The sequence below is a fragment of the Phyllostomus hastatus genome, unplaced genomic scaffold (assembly GCF_019186645.2).
Source record: "Phyllostomus hastatus isolate PE091 unplaced genomic scaffold, TTU_PhHast_1.1 phas_scaffold_78, whole genome shotgun sequence".
NCBI lineage: Eukaryota > Metazoa > Chordata > Mammalia > Chiroptera > Phyllostomidae > Phyllostomus > Phyllostomus hastatus.
In genome coordinates this window covers 75425602-75442347 of record NW_025334041.1, presented here as the reverse complement: position 1 = coordinate 75442347, position 16746 = coordinate 75425602, and the positions used below count along the sequence as shown (strand labels likewise).

Below are 16746 nucleotides of genomic sequence, written 5' to 3'. Positions count from 1 at the left end.
AATAGCCTCCAGTTCTAAACATGCTGTCACAAAAGGTGGGAATTCCATCTTTCTTTCTACTGCATAGTATTCCATTGTGTAAATGTACCACAGTTTTTTAATCCACTCATCTACTGATCAGCACTTAGGCTGTTTTCAATGCCTGGCTATTGCAAATAGTGCTGCTATGAACATGGGGGTGCATAGGTTCTTTTGAATTGGTGTTTCAGTATTCTTAGGGCATAATTCCCAGCAGTAGAATCACTGGTTTAAAATGAAGTTCCATTTTTAATTTTTTGAAGCGATTCCATACTGTTTTCTACAGTGGCTTCACCAGTCTGTATTCCCACCAAAAGTGCACTAGGGTTCCCTTTACTCTACAACTTCACCAGCATTTATTTTTGCTGATTTATAATGATAGGCATTTTGACAGGTAAGAGGTGATATCTCATTGTGGTTTTAATTTTCACCTCTCTAATGACTGGTGATGTTGAGTATTTTTTCATATGTTTATGGGTCGTCTGTATGTCCTCCCTGGAGAAGTTTCTATTCAGGTCCTTTGCCCATTTTTTAATTGGATTGTTTGTCTCCCTGATGTTGAGTTACATGGGTTTTTTTATACATTTTGGAGATCAAATCCTTGTCTGATATATCATTGGTGAACATATCAATATGTTCTCCTTTACGGCTGGTTCCCTGTTGCGCGTGGGTCACCGGCTAGCAGTGACCATGGAATGCTGTGGATGGCTCGCCGAAACACATGCGAGAAAAAACAACACATGCACAGAGACAGACTAGTTTCTGTGGGGAAGTAGGGACAGAATGGCCACCCCCCCAGTGGGGAGCGCGCCGATTTACAGTCCATACCTGCTTTTATTGGGCTCATGCTACACAATAACTCAGGTAAAGTACAATACTCATTAGGGGAAGTAAGGAATATAGAAAACAAAGAACTCTGCCCGTCTATTGAGTTGGGGGTCAAAGAGCTGTAAGGCTGAGGAACAAACTAGCTTCCTCCTAAGACCCTTCTCATTCAACTGAGAGCATTATTGAACAAAGAAGGTTTCACAGTAATTTACATGTTCTTTCTTAGGCCTGATCACCCCGGGAAATCCGCACTTCCCAGTACCTAGCTGTACTACCCTGTCATTGTTTTAGGCTTAGGTGGAGCAAGGGAACTAAGGCCACCGAGAGATAAGGAGATTTTCTTCCGGACGCTGAGAACTCAGACTTTGTCAAAGCCGAGGAGTGAGGGTCCATCACCCCCCTTTTGCTGCAGCCCCCCAAGTCCTTCTTTTGGGGGGGCCTCCCAAAGTGATCGTGCCTGGCTTGGGTCGTTCCCCCGTGGGGAATCTTACCCGTCTTTGGCTAACCGACCAAGCTTTTTGGGGTTCAGCAGCAGAAGCAGCATTCCTGCCAGGGAGATAAGCTTTCGTCTCCTTGCTGGCTCACGGTTCCAAGGGCGTTCCCTTAGCCTTAGCTAGGCGGGGGTTTCAGCTTCTGATACCAGTCAGGGCGGTTCCCAACAGTTCCCTTTTCATTTTGATGATAGATCTTTTAGCCATGCAGAATTTTTTTTATTATTTAATATAGTCTCATTCATTTATTTTTCCTTTATTTCCTTGTCCTAGGAGAGATATCAGCCAAAATACTGCTACATGGAAGAGGTGAAATTTTGCTGCCTATGTTTTCCTCTAGGACTTTTATGGTGTCAATACTTGTATTTAAGTCTTTTATCCATTTTGAGTTTATTCTGGTGTATGGTGTAATTTGGTGGTCTAGTTTCATTTTTTTGCATGTGACCATCCAGTTCTCCCAACACCATTTCTTGGAGAGTCTATTTTTGCCTCATGTTATGCTTGTGCCCCTTTGTGTAATATTAATTGACCATAGAGGCATGGATTTATTTCTGAGCTCTCTATTCAGTTCCATTTATCTATGTGGCTCTTCTTATGGCAATGTCAAGGTATTTTGATTTCAGTGGACTTGTACTATAGTTTAAGAACAGGTATTTTGAGCCCTCTAACTTTGTTCTTTTCTCTTTGGATTGCTGAGGCTATTTGGGGTCTTTTTGGTTCCATATAAATATATGAAATATTTGTTCAGGACTTCTTAAATATGTCATCAGTATTTTAATAGGAATTGTGCTGAATCTACAGATTGCTTTGGGTAGCATGAACATTTTAATGATATTAATTCTTTCAATCCATGAACACAGTATATGTTTCCATTTATTTGTATCTTCCTCAATTTCTTTCTTCACTGTTCTATTATTTTTCAAGTACAGGCCTTATTTAAATTTTTGACATAGACCTTATATCTTACATAAAAGTTAACTGAAAATGGAGCATAATCTTAAATGCATAATCATAAAACTTCTTGAAAAATAGAAAATATACAAGACTTTGAGTTTGTTGATAAGTTTTTTAAAATGTCAATGTTTGTCTCATAGCACGCCTCATAAAAGAAAATAATGTTAAGCTGGACTTCTTTGAATTAAAATTTTCCTGTCTGCAAAAGACTCTTGAGGAAGTGGAAATAAAAGTCACAGACTGGAAAAAGTACATGATAATAGACTTGTTAGCAAAATGTACAAATAAGTCATAACTCAGCAATAATAAGTATAACCCAATATTAAAATAAATATATAATATCAATGTGTACCACTGCAATAAGAAATACAAATAGGAAATATGTTTTAATTTGTTCCAATAATATTCCAATTATGAAAAGATGTTCAACATTAGGAAATGGCAAAGTTAACAAAAATGAGATACAACTACACACTATTAAAATGGCTCAAATCAAGATATCTAACAATACAAAATAGTAAATGCCTGCAAGCAAGTAAACAGCAAGAATTCTCTTTTCTGGTAGGAATGCAAAATGTTACATCCACAATGGAAGATAGAAGATAGTTTTGCAATATTTTACAAAACTTATATGATCTTACTAAAGATTGAGCAATGTCCCAATTATTTACCCAAATTTTTAAGAAAGTTCTGTTCATGTAATAATCTGTACATAAATGTTTTTTACAGCTTTATTTATAGTTGTCAAAAACTAGAAATAATCAATATGCCTTTTAATAGGTGAATGGATAAATGAATCATGATACTCCTATAAAATAAAATATTATTCATCAATAAAAAATAAATAAGGTATTAAGCTCAGAAAAGAAATAAATGAATATGAAATAAATATTAAGTGAAAGAAACCAATCTGAACAGGTTGTATACTTTACGATTTCAATTATATGACACTCTAGAGTAGAAAAAACTATAAAGGCAGCAAGCAGATCAATAGTTGCTATGAGTTTTTGATAGTAGAGGAGGCATTAACTGGGTGAAAAACAGGGAGGGGTTTCTTAAAGCAGTGAAACTATTTATATGAATCTGTAATGGTGAATGCAAAGCATAAAGCATTTGTCAAAACACATAAAACTTCTCAGCAGAAAGACTATCTATGCAACTTTTCCTGTTCCCATGGCAAATGCACAATGTAATAAAGAACCTATGCATTTCATATGAATGAGACAACCTCACTAAAGGAGATTCAGTATTAGTTGCTGACTTTAGTAATTTTGAGTAACTTTGGAAATAAATGGAGTCAATAATAATAATGGCAAAAGAAGTTGTACATATGCACTATACTCTAGTTAATAAAACTGTTTCCTGTGGGGTGTGGATTAACAATTTTAATACCATTATACATGAATGCTGGAACTGAACAATCAAGGAAGTGGATGGAACATGGTAGAGAGCAGGGTTACCCCTTTTGATGTGGGATGTTATATATAACAAGCAAGGGGAGGAGGCTAGAATGAGCCATGTGATAATGTATTCAAGTCGAGGTTTCAGCATGAGCTCATGTTTAGCTTAATATAGATACAGATAAATGTGCACATATATATAAATATTTATATTTAAAGAAATTAATATTAACAAACATATTTTATGTTCTATCATGATTTATCTGAGAGGTGTAGACTAACAACACCATAGCAGCAATGGGAACACCTGACATTCACATCTCTTTTTTTTTCTTTGCTTTAAAAAAATATGGAATAAATCATGAGTTTACATGTCCTCCTTGTGCAGAGGCCATACTAATCTTTGTATCATTCCAATTTTAGTATGTGTTGCCAAAGTGAGAACCAGATCTTGATTTTTAATATTCTGAAATGAGAGGAACTTAGGCTCTGTGGAAAAATGGCTGATTCAAGGACTGGAACAGTAAATATACAACATTAGCTTATGCCAACTTGTAGTGCTAGAAAGAAAGCAAAATTAAACACATACACAGAGTGATAGTAACATATGTCAAAGAGAGAAACCAAATAAAAGAACTTCCAATGGGCCAATGCTAGAATGTTTTGAGCAACAAAATAAATAAAGCAGCATTGGATTCTAACTCAATGAAGATGATAAATACCCGCATGGGTCCATAATGATATAATTCAATAATTGAAAATAAATGGAAGAGAGTAGGCAAATATCCATGCAGAAAAATTCAAAATAATTTGTGTAGATGTTCTGTCCTGAAGATGACAGAGCATGATTCCTCATTCCTTAAGTGTGAGTTGCACATAGTGACTTTCTTCCAAAGAGAATAGTATGGAAAGACAGGAAAAGGTGGTAATTTTACAGTGGAGACTTGACAAACAATACCTCAGGTCAAAGGATCAATGTTAATACCCACATTATGATAGAATGTGCTCTTGATTTAATGTGATAAAAATGGCAATATCCCTGTGGTCTTCATCTCCAAAACACATTATCCCAGTCTAATAATGAGAAAGATATCATACAAATTCTATTTGAGGGTCTTCATACAAAATACCTGAGCAATATACCTCAGAGTCATCAAGGTCATCAAAAACAAGGAGTCTGAAAAACTGTCACAACCAAGAGGATCCTAAAGAGACAATATGAGTAATGTAATATGTTAAACTGAATGGTATCCCAGGATACTAGGTGTTACCCAGACATTAGGCAAAGCCTGAAGAATTATGCATAAAGTATGGACTTTAGGAAATAATAAGGTGTCAATACTGGTTCATTAGTTCGTACGATGGTATCATAATAATCTGAGACATTAATGATAGAGGAAACTGGGTGTGGAGTATGTGGGAGCTCTCTCTATTATCTTTGAAATAATTATGTATCTATAATCATTGTGAAATAAAAATACTATTTAAAATTAAATGTTATTAATATATTTTATACCTGAAACTTACATGTAAATTATCCACCTGTCCTTAGTAGGGATCAGTGCAGAATAAGATGCAGGCTTATATTTGACTAGTGCAGCTGGTCTGCCACTAACAATATATGGCATATTAAGGGATACACTAACAAGGCACAGGGATCCTCAAAAGATACAGTTAACAGGAGAAAGAAAAGTAGCACTAACTGAAGTTAACTGATTCAATTAATGCAGTAAAAAATTTATGTACAATTTATTAATACAAAATAGTCCTGTATTATAATTGCTGATGATTTTTGCAATGGCTTTATGAACAAGCCATGATCTTAACTTTCCAAATCATTTATACAATTTTAAATTTTCCAAAGTGTTGTAAGGTAACCTCAAGTTTAGAGTTTTATTCATCTATAATTTTATATATACTAGGTAAGGTTAAGTGCAAAAAATATTCCATTTTAATTAATCTTTGCAGTTCCTACTTTTTAATGATAACTTTAAGTAAATAACACATAATAGAAAGTTGGCCTAACAAGCACAATTTTATGACACTCTTTTAAAGACATAGGCAATAAACAACTTGAAATAATCATTGGTCACTTTGTTTCCCCCAAAATATGTCTAAATTGAATCAATATTATAACTCGTTAACCACTAAGATGACAAAAATATATTTACATGGTAGGTATGTAATTACTTCAAGTATTAAATTTAGTATGAGATAAACAAACATCAAAAAAGATACAGAAGATCTACTCAGGCTCAGAAGATCTACTTCTTACTTACCATGTATTTTGCTAAATCCTGTATTAATTAAGGTCATTCAGATGCAAATCTCAAACAATTTAAGCTAACAGTGACTTCATGGGTTAATGTATCAATATGTCTTCTCCTGTAGCAGTCATGTAGGAGACAGGGTGGTAATAGAGCACTCTGCAGACTCAGGGACTCATATTTCTGTGTGTGTGCTTGTGTGTGCATATGTAGCTGCATACCCTCGGTGAATTCTGCCTAAGTAACTAAGAAAGCTCCTAGAATCAGTCTTCATTCCTCTCATTTCTTAGCAGAAATGAGAAAAAGCTGTCATGTTCTCCATTTTAAAAAAATATGCCACTTCTATTTAAATCCTATTGGCAAATTTAGGTACTTGGTCAAAAGAAGCTAGAAAATACAGTTTTTATTCAGGGTCACCCAGTCAAAATCAGGGGAAGTGCAGAATATGTTCATGGAAATAGCACAAATTACCTTCACCTCATTGCATCTGTTTACTGCATGCCAAGGACGCCAGTGACGTGCCGTAAGTAAAGAGACTGATGTGGTTAGAATTTGCATGTGTACATACTCTGCTTTGCATTTTAAACCGCATTTCTAATTTTGGTGTCAAGTCTTTTACATGTTCAATAAATTAATATACTAATTAATATACTATTAATATTCTCTACAGGGCACAGTGCCTCAAGGGATTTTGCATACTTGAGAACAATGGAAACTATATAAGCAAGTTTTGATAAAGTTGGTAAAAGTAAATGCTAAATGGTGGAAAGTTGAAATCTGCCATATAGAACTGAAGCAGCCAGGCAAGGAATGTGAGGAGGATGACAGGTGCTGGAGGTGCAAAAGAAGAGGTAGAAGGAATGCACTGTAAAGTGGTGGCATGAAAAAAATGGAAGAGAGTTCATTTCTATGCTAAATGGGCAACAAGGAGCAATCCACGTCTGAAAGGAGTGCAGATTGAAGAAGATAGCTGAAACTGAATGTCAGAAACACTAGTGATATTCAGCGGGTATTGGTTGTTGTGCATTAAAGGGTGTTGAGAAGGAACACACTATCATTAAATGTGTACTTTCATAAAATCAATTTGTTGTTAGTGTGAGAAATTAGAGACAATTCTTCTGAAGGAAGATGTACTCTTCATGAAATTAAAGCCTGGCTTTGAATAACTGTTGGGAAAATATAACAGCAAAAACAGATGCAGAGATTCAAGTTTTACTCTATGGAAACCTTAAGTTAAAAGGTATACTTAAAGAGATTTGAGGTGAACAGGAGATCATTCATATTATACAATATCATTGTATTTTAAACCTAAGTAATCTCAGAAATTAATTAGACTATCACTTGACCATGTGATACCTCTAGTTCTAAACAAACAAATAATATCTGGTTAAATGTCTATATTACTGAGAATTATGGGTCATAAAAGTATAATTATTTTGTTCGTTTTCAAAAATGGTATTGATTAATTACCTAAAACTTGATGTAAACAAGACAGAGCTAAAGACTGACACTGATATTGGGGTCAGAAAAGAGAAAACACATGATATGAATTATCTTATTTAATTGCATCCCTTGAATATCATATTATTTTCTGCAACATGGTACACAGGAAAGTGTGAAGGCAGAGGTAGGAGGTATGACAGTTGTCCTTAGCTCCCTTACTGTATTTTATTTATTGCTTATTGGTGAATAATTAAGCTACATCACAGGATTAATATGTGAATTTAAGAAAAACATTGCAGGTAAAACGCTTAATAAAATTAATCTCTATACAAATTTCTGTATAGTTTAATGTAAGATCTTATATAGAGTAGGATGTTACCATGCCCCACAGTAGTAATAGCTAACTAACACTTATGGAACACTCTCTAAATTAGATTTTTACCATGAGCTTTAGAAAAGATTTGCTGATAAAACCATTTTAATAATTTCTCACTGTGCAGAAATCATTGCATATTACATGAAGATACATTTCAAGATAACTTTTAGTTAAGAAGCATAATTTGATGCTGGTGTTGGGTTCATGTGCTTTGTCCCATGAAAACTGCTCTACTATCACAATTTCTGTATGGTGTAAAAAATGAGTAGGGCAATTTCCTAGTTGAAAATATTTTGCTTCACTTAGATAGAATGTAGTTACTAGAAAAATCCATCATCAGATCATGTAGTAATTTAGGACAGGGTCAGCTATGCCCTGTGCTAGAACCAAAGAATTCAATTTAGAAACTCAGACCATTAGTGCATTAGTATCCTGACATAAAGAAAAAAATTCAGGCTAAAATTATAAATGTAACTGATGAGGCAGCAAAGTCGCATCCATTTATTTATATACAATCAATATGTGGGTAAGCTATGTCTACATTTTTAAACCAATGAAATTCTAAGATATATAAAATCTCCCAGAATCATGATGGCAGCTTAAAACCATAAAGAGAAAATAAGTAGAATTAAATATTTATATGGTTCAGGATACAGAATTCAAGTCACACACACAGAATCTAGTGAGTAACAGAGCCAAGTTTCAGAGATGAAAGAAAGCATCTCAGAAAGTGAAAGAAGTGGCTTAAATAGAACAGTAAGGTTGTTACTATTTCCAAAAAAAGGTAATATCTTCCACCTGTCATAATTATAGATTATTTGTATGAATTCATTCCTGACATTAAAAAAAGACTTGATAGATGATAACACAAGTCTCAAATCTCAGAGTAGATGTCTAGATCTTTGTGATAAATTACATCTAATTTTGTAAGTTTCTTTAATCTTCTGAGGTTTCACAAACTATTCTTAAATATACACATAATCTTCAAACATTGAGTGGACAATAAAGCAGAAAGAACTCATGAGAAGATTAGCTGGGAGAATGTTTTAGCCCTAGAATAACTTCACACCTGGTCAATTCACATAGATGTTTATGTGAATTGATTATGTGTAATCTTTATTATTCATATAATAAAAGGGATGCCACACACACCAACATACACATGCTTCAATGCATTCCACTCACAGACTATGTAACAAAAATTTAGGAAGATGGAAGGACTTAGTGAGTGATTTATACCTTAATGCTGCCAGATCTAATTGATGAGGATTCCAGAGTCACATTGAGAAACATTTCAAAAATAAAACTCTAAATAGAAGATAGACTGACTTACATCAACATTAAAGGGATTAATATAGACACAAAATCAAAGATTAGAGGGTAAATCATCAAAGACAAAAATTTCAGGAAGCCAGTTGGAAATAGAGTAGTGACTAGACCTATCATAAAACATAAAACCAAAATGAGTTGTAGCCACTTCTGCTGTCTGACTCATAAAATATTTCCAAAAGCTGTGGTCTGATAAACTGCCAAATATTTCTTTTTTAATTTCTTTTCACAAGATATGTTAAATTGAGAAATAATAGGATAAGTCCTGAAGCAGCTTTTGTTCTGAGAGCACTTGTTTATGTTGGAGGATGAGAACTTAGCTTGTGATGTTTTCCAGGTCAGGGTGGCAAAGTCAACACCCAGGCAACAGAAAATGTGAAATTCATTAGAAGGCCTTCACAGACTGAGGTGCCTTGCAGAGGACCGCACTGTCAGGTTCAGGCTGAACAGGCACAAGTACTCAGTGGTCTTTAAGAAAGCTGTCTAGACTCAAAGCACAGTATGGAGGCAAACTGCAGTGATGTAAACAAGTCAGGTCTCATAAATATTTGCCATCCAAATGGCAAGTATACTCCACAAGGATAGAATACAAAAACTTCCAGCATTGATATAAAGGTACCCTAAAACCTAAAAGTACCCTAAAACTGGTGTCTTGGGCTATATAGCAGAAACAAAAAAAAATTTATAATGTATGTCTTAAAAATATACCTTTACAAAAATATTTTTAATATAAGGAGAATCAAATCACTTGTAAGAATAAATGAACAAAGCACTATGAATGAAACCTATCAAAAATAACTATTAAAGAGCAAAAATTTGAAATATAATATGATTTTTAATAACATTATTACACATAAAATCTTAAATAACTAGGATTTCTTTATTTAAGAAAAATTGGCAGTGAAAAATACACCATAAAAACAGTTTAATAAAAATAGCTTTTAGATGAGTGATATGTATGAAAAGTATGAGTTATGTATCTATCTATGCATTGGAAACTAATTATACAAATTAAGAGTAATTTAATTGGAAATACAAAATTAGGTCATACTTCTACATAACATGATACAGCTATGCTGCACTCAACCAAAATGCGCTAAACCTCCATCCAGAAGCAACGCAAATAACTTGGGTGATATTTAATTTTCTCTTTGATATCCTCTAACTTAAATATAATAATGTAAAATTAGCTATAGTTAATGCATCTTATATTAGATGACACAAAACATATGTATAGATACAGAGATACATCTATATCTTTATCCATATCTATCTACATGAATATATACAGAGAAAGGTGTATATATCACAAATAACTTGGAAATGTTCCTGAAAATTAGTCTTTTTTCCCGCATTCCATGTCTTCATTGTCCTCAGGAAGTCTTTAGCTGGTTGTTGTTCTGTGTTTGGTGGTGCAACCCAAACATTTCTGGTAAGAGATGGCCATCAACATTCCTGTCTAACTTAGGTCATTGTAGTTTTCCACTTAATTACAGTACATGACAACACTATAGAAGATAACCTAATGAATGTTCCTGTTTTTACCTTAATTGTATAGTAGTAGCTCAAATTCCACTTAGTTATAATGATCAATTACACAATTCAAAATAGCAACTCCTTGAATTGTTGATAGAGACTTGAGGAACCAAAGAGGTCAGGCAGAAGTCTTAACTTCAGTTCGTTGGCATCGTTGTTGTGTTTCCTGGTGGCAGAATTCCTCCTTTTGGAATGGATGTCTACAAATCAGCAGCTAATAAGGTCACGGGGACAGGAAGGAAAAAATAGGTCACTAAGGGAAATGGTGTTGCCACTCTCACTCCCACTTCTTACCTACTAAACCCATGAATCCTGACTATGGGAGGGACTGTCATCTATTAACAATTATTTTAAGTGTGTACAGCTTTCTGGATGTCATTGACTAAGACCTACAAGGCACTGCTCCCTAGCTGGCACTGTAACAAAATATGCAAAATTGTCTTCCATGGTATTCTCAAACAAGCCGCTTTCAGAGAATAGCTAACATGGTACGGCTCATGAATTCCATGAGCATGTGCCTAGTGCTGCATTTTATTTGCTGTAAGGTAAGTTTCTTGATCATCAGTAGTGCTGTGTGGAATGCCATGTGGTGCATAAAGTGTCCTTTAAGTCCCCTAATAGAAATTTTGGGAGAAGTATTTCTGTTACAGTCAGTAAAGCAAACCCATGTTTAGAATTTTTGTGTATTTTCAGATGATAGTCATCCTGGGCAATGGCACCATATCAGGGACCCTATGTAGGTTTCTGTTACTGGAAGGTCAGGTACCCAGCAGTAACTATAGCCAGGTCACCTTTGATGAGCAGACATCTATGTTACTGAGCCCATGCATGACCTCCATTACTGCTATTATGGCCACTTTTTTCATGAATCCATTTGAAAATGATAGAAATGGCTGCAGGAGAAGGCTGCCTGAATTTTAGAGAATATCCTATCCGCTTGATTATTAATATCCTACTCTGCTGAGGTCACCCCCTGCTTCTTATTCACAGGGATACAGATATCTTTATGTTTTTTCCCATTCAGAGATATCTATCAAAATACCTCTGTCACAAAAAGCCTTGCCAGCACTTTATCACTCATACTGCTTCTAAGACCAAACCTCCAACCAAACCTTTGAACTTCTGACCAAACCTTTGGGCACAATGATGAATCAGTAAAACTAATAACCCTGCTTGTTTCTCCTTCTGGGCATGATAAAAAACCAGCTGTGCTGCTGAAAGTTGTACCCAGTCAGTAGATTTTTGTCCATTGCTGTCCTGTAGGGATGTTCCAGAAAGAGGGGTAGTAATACTGTCAGCAACTTTTGGTTGGTGCTGCATACCAGGTGGAACTATCTGTAACCCAGGCCCAAAGTTTCTTCTTTCTTATTCAGCTGTTCATAAAAAAATCCCCATGAATTCATAGGTCTGGGATGGGAGAGAAGATACTATACCAGGTATAGGGGCCACAGCTACTTATGATACTTCCTCATGTATCTTAATGTACATCCAGGGTCTGTTTAAGTCTGATTTCTTATATACTACTTTCATTTGAAAATAGGGTGCTTAGCGCAGGCTGCGAACCAAAGTGTAGCAGGTTTGATTCCCAGTCAGGGTGCATACCTAGCTTGCAGGCCATGACCCCCAGCAACCGCACATTGATGTTTCTCTCTCTCTCTCCTTCCCTTCCCTCTCTAAAAATAAATAAATAAAATCTTAAAAAAAAAGAAAATAGGGTGCTTCTGTGCATGTCCAAATTTATGGTTTTATGAGTCAGACACCATCCAGTTCCTACTGGTCAGCTGAGCTCAGTTGGCAATTTCGTGACTCATAATTTAGCTTTCAGTCTCTCTGCTAAGATCAGTAGCAATCCAAAGGCTGTTTCTCAAAAAGAGAATAGGTACACACAGGACATGGCAGGGCTTTGCTACAAAATCCCAAGTGGCTGGGTTGATTCCTCTATATGAGCTGAAAGGATCCAAATAGAATCTCTATTTGCCATTGACACTTCAGTACCATAGAATCTTCTGGATCATATGGTCCCACTTGCATAGCTGTTTGGACCTATTGCAGAGAGTCATCTTTTCTGGACTCCACTCTAAACTAGCAGCATTTTGGATCACTCAGTAAATTAACAGGAATAGCACAGCTTAATAAGATATATGTTATCAGTAACCCAAAGAGGCGCACTAGGCCCTGCATTGGTATTTTGGATATAGAAGAGACCAGTGCAGGGGCTTATCCTTCACCTTAGAAGAAATATCTGAACATACTCAACACCATTGAGCCCCTAGAAATTTCAGTAAAGTAGATCCCTGAATTTTTGTTGAATTAATTTTCCATTTTCTGACATGCAAATATTTTGCCAATATGTGTAAAATAACTGCTTCTTCTTCAAATCAGCATATCATCAATACATTGGATCAGTGTGATGTCTTTTGGAAGGGATAGGTGATGAAGTCCCCTATAGACTAAATTATGGCATAGTGATGGAAAGTCATACACCCCTGAAGTAGAATGCTGAAAAAACTATTACTAGCTTGCTAACTGAAAGAAAACTGTTTCTGGTGATCTTTACTAAGTTATTGAGGGGAAAAATATTTTTACATTAATAGCTGCAGACCAGGTGTCAAGGGAAATGGTCATGTTCTCAAGCAATGAACCCACATCTGGGAAAGAGGCTGCCATTGCAGTCACTGCTGGTTAAGTGTGTGATAATCCCATCTGTTTTTTGCGCAGACCAAATAGGCAAATTGAATGGGGAACCTGGGGGTGTCACTACCACTGCATCTCTTGAGTCCTGACACTAATCCTGCAATCCCTCCAGGAATGTGTCATTGGTTTTGATTTACTATTTTCCTAGGTAGAGGTAGCTGTGGTTGCTTCCGCTTAACTTTTTCTAACCTCATAATGTTTACTCCACCAGTCAGGCAACTAATGTGGCTATTCTGCTGTATATGATTTTTCACACATCCTTGAACTGGAAAAATAATCAAGAATGGGTTTCATGACACCCTGGATACACTGGGAGATGGATTTAGACTAAAACTCATTTGAACACCTGACTTCCATAAGCTCCTTTGGACCTCCATATAGTCTGGGTCTCCTTGAACTAGTGTCCATTCGATATTCCAATAATTTCCCCAAAGTCTGAATATTTCCCTTTCCATAGTGAATAATCACACTGACAAATGGTAATGGGTGTCTTTGGGAAAGACTAGGGTAAATTTTAAGAATTTAAATTAGAGCAGAGTGCTTCTTGAAAGGGACCCATCCTCTCCTTCATTCCAAAAGGCTTGAAGTTGATAAAAAGGCTGTGGCTGCCTGTTTTGGTGATCCAGTTGGACTTCTGAACATCTAGCCTAGATTTCATACACTTATATCACGTAGGTAGACCCAGCAATAATTATTAGATTGTTCATTAATTTCATCTATAAGGACACCATGATCAACAAGCAAACACCATAGATTTCTGTAAATTTAACTATTCTGACATCTGCTTTGACTTTGCTGTCTATTGCAGAGTGCTAATCACAACCACCTTGGTTTGGTGACAACTGGTTCTTTGACATTTTGGTATCTAATTTTCTCCACTGCATTTGGGGATGTTCTGCAGTTCAGTGGCAGAAGTTTCCTCTATAGTTTCTGAGTTGCATAGAAGAATGACAACAGGGTCCCTGAAGGATGCTGAAGCTCTCTTCACAAATTTATTTCTTATAACCATGATGAAATCTGTGGCCACTGGAACTTCCAGGAGGGGATGAGCAGGTCTTACATGAAAAATATACTCTACTATTCCAGTATCCCTAGACTCGGGATACCTCTCTGTACCAGACATCAAGGCTATTCTGGCATTTCAACTTTATTTCATGTAGCCCACTTTTTTGGTCCACTTTTAGCCAAGCAACCCAATACTTTGTTAGAACTCCTTCTAATCTCCATGCCAAAACGTTGCACCCAGAATTCCTGTTCCATAGTCTCTTACTAATAAATTTGTCCTGATACAACTTATTTTCCTTTCACCATCATCTGACATCCTTAATATTCATTCCCACAAATACTCCACAGATTTATTTTTGTATAGGTTGAAAGCATGCAATTATTTCTTCTAGAGAATGCTTTCTATATCAACGTTTGGGTAGTTTAGATACTGGTCTAGAGGCAAAGAGGGATGATGGGAGTGGGTGCTGAAGAGGATCAATGGAGACTGGCAAGGTGAGGGAGGCCATTACAGGCTCTTCAGAGTTAACTTCCTCAGACAGAGTTGGAAAGGTTGCTTCCAAATGCAAAGAAGACGCAGCAGAACTTAGTGATCCTATATTCCCAGCTTTACTGGGGTCTTCCACATGTTCTTATTCTACTTTCCAGGATGATATTTCTTCCTAATTAACATTATCACTTTAACAGGATGTACTCAGCAAGGTTGGGATTTCACTTGCATTATAATTGAACCACATGCAGGATAAGACTCTGATCTTGACCTTCAAAAACCTCAGCCTTGTGCCTACAAGATAGAAAGGTTTGTTTTTGGACATACTTTAAGGTAATTTGTGCCTTGAGCTGGGAATTGGAAGTTCTGAGCTCAAACTTTTTATTTCCCGGTTTCTCTCACACAAATAAGAGTAACCAGACAATCTCATTACACATTGGCAGCAAATATTCAAACACCCAGATCCTTATGTTTTATAAATGTGTGATTAGCAGTATCCACTGGAGATATTTTGTGTATCTATTGAAACATAATCATGTGGTTAACCATTGCCTTATTTACCACTGGAAACAGAATCATAAAGGTCTTTAAATATGATCTATCAGATAACTAGTGTCTAAAAACCAGAACCAATTTGTAAAACTTTTTCATAAAATTCTACTCCTGTAGAACCATTTTGGGACCAAAATTTGCATCAATAAGGGTTTCACTAGAGAAAGAGAACCAGCAATATTACATGGAACACATGCATAGAAAGGAAGCAGCTTCCTGAATGGTGATAGATGACACATATGTAGATAGCTGATAGATAGATCTGCAATGATAATGCAGATACCATAAAAGGAGAAAAAGGCCCTCTGGTAAAGAAATAGTGAGGAAAAGCCATAAAATACTAAGGAAGATTCTTTGCTAAGAAAAGGAAATATAAAAGATTGCATCGAATCTGTATATTGCTTTGAGTAATATGGCCATTTTAACTATGTTGATTCTCCCAATCCATGAACACAGGGTATTTATTTGTGTCTTTTTCAAATGTTTTTAATAATGCTCTGTAGTCTTAAGAGTATAAGTCCTTCACATCCTTTGTTAAGTTTATTCCTAAGTATTTTATTATTTTTGTTGCAATTGCAAAAGGAATTTGATACAGATGGTGGTGATGTTAGCAATGATCACAGTGAGAGAAAAAAATGTTTTAGGGTGACTTACTATATCAGTGACTTTTCCGACAACAGACCAGGTAGCTATTGCTCAGTTAAGGTGCCAGTGAGGGTAAAAAGGAAGGAGATCTCAGTGTAAGCATATGGGTATACCTGGAGAAAAAAACAGAGAAACACTTCTCTTGCAATAATGATAATATTTTATGCAAAAATCGCCAACTGAAGCAGAAATTTTGCTGAGTGCAAAAAAACAAAACAGCAAGTTTGTAATGTATATTTTGTGTAATGGCTGATTTCTAGCATAAAATACATTAAGTAAACTACATAGGAACACCTTTTTTATTTTTGCCTATATTACCTTGACAGTAGTCTCAGAGTTACATGTGTAAATCAACATACATAACAATGACACATCACCTACAGGCATAAAGAAATATACATGCCATACTAAAGAGACATTAGATTCTCTGTCTCCATTTGGCACTGCATTCTCTTCAATACCACTGTGTTCATAGCTCTGCTATTTTAAGTCATTTACATCATTTACCATAGCCTATCCCTTATCAACAACGCTGATATAATTGTGTTTGTGAGTGTGTGTTTGTGCCCTATTATTAGTACTCTGAAGGCAGAGAAACTGTGCTTTTTCATTTTGCTTTGTTCTTACATTTAGTCCAGCAGAATTTGGGTGTATAACAGGCACCCAAACACCATATGTAGAAGGCATTTGATTTTAATGTTAATTCAAAAGAGACTTA

The 16746-nt window shown here is 35.7% G+C and overlaps 1 non-coding gene across 1 annotated transcript; it reads right to left on the bottom strand.

The window, feature by feature from the left end:
- Positions 1-4034: 4034 nt before the first annotated feature.
- Positions 4035-4136, bottom strand: LOC123812236. The gene has a single exon (XR_006784524.1). It is a non-coding gene; the product is annotated as a U6 spliceosomal RNA (small nuclear RNA).
- Between the last annotated feature and the right edge of the window lie 12610 nt (positions 4137-16746).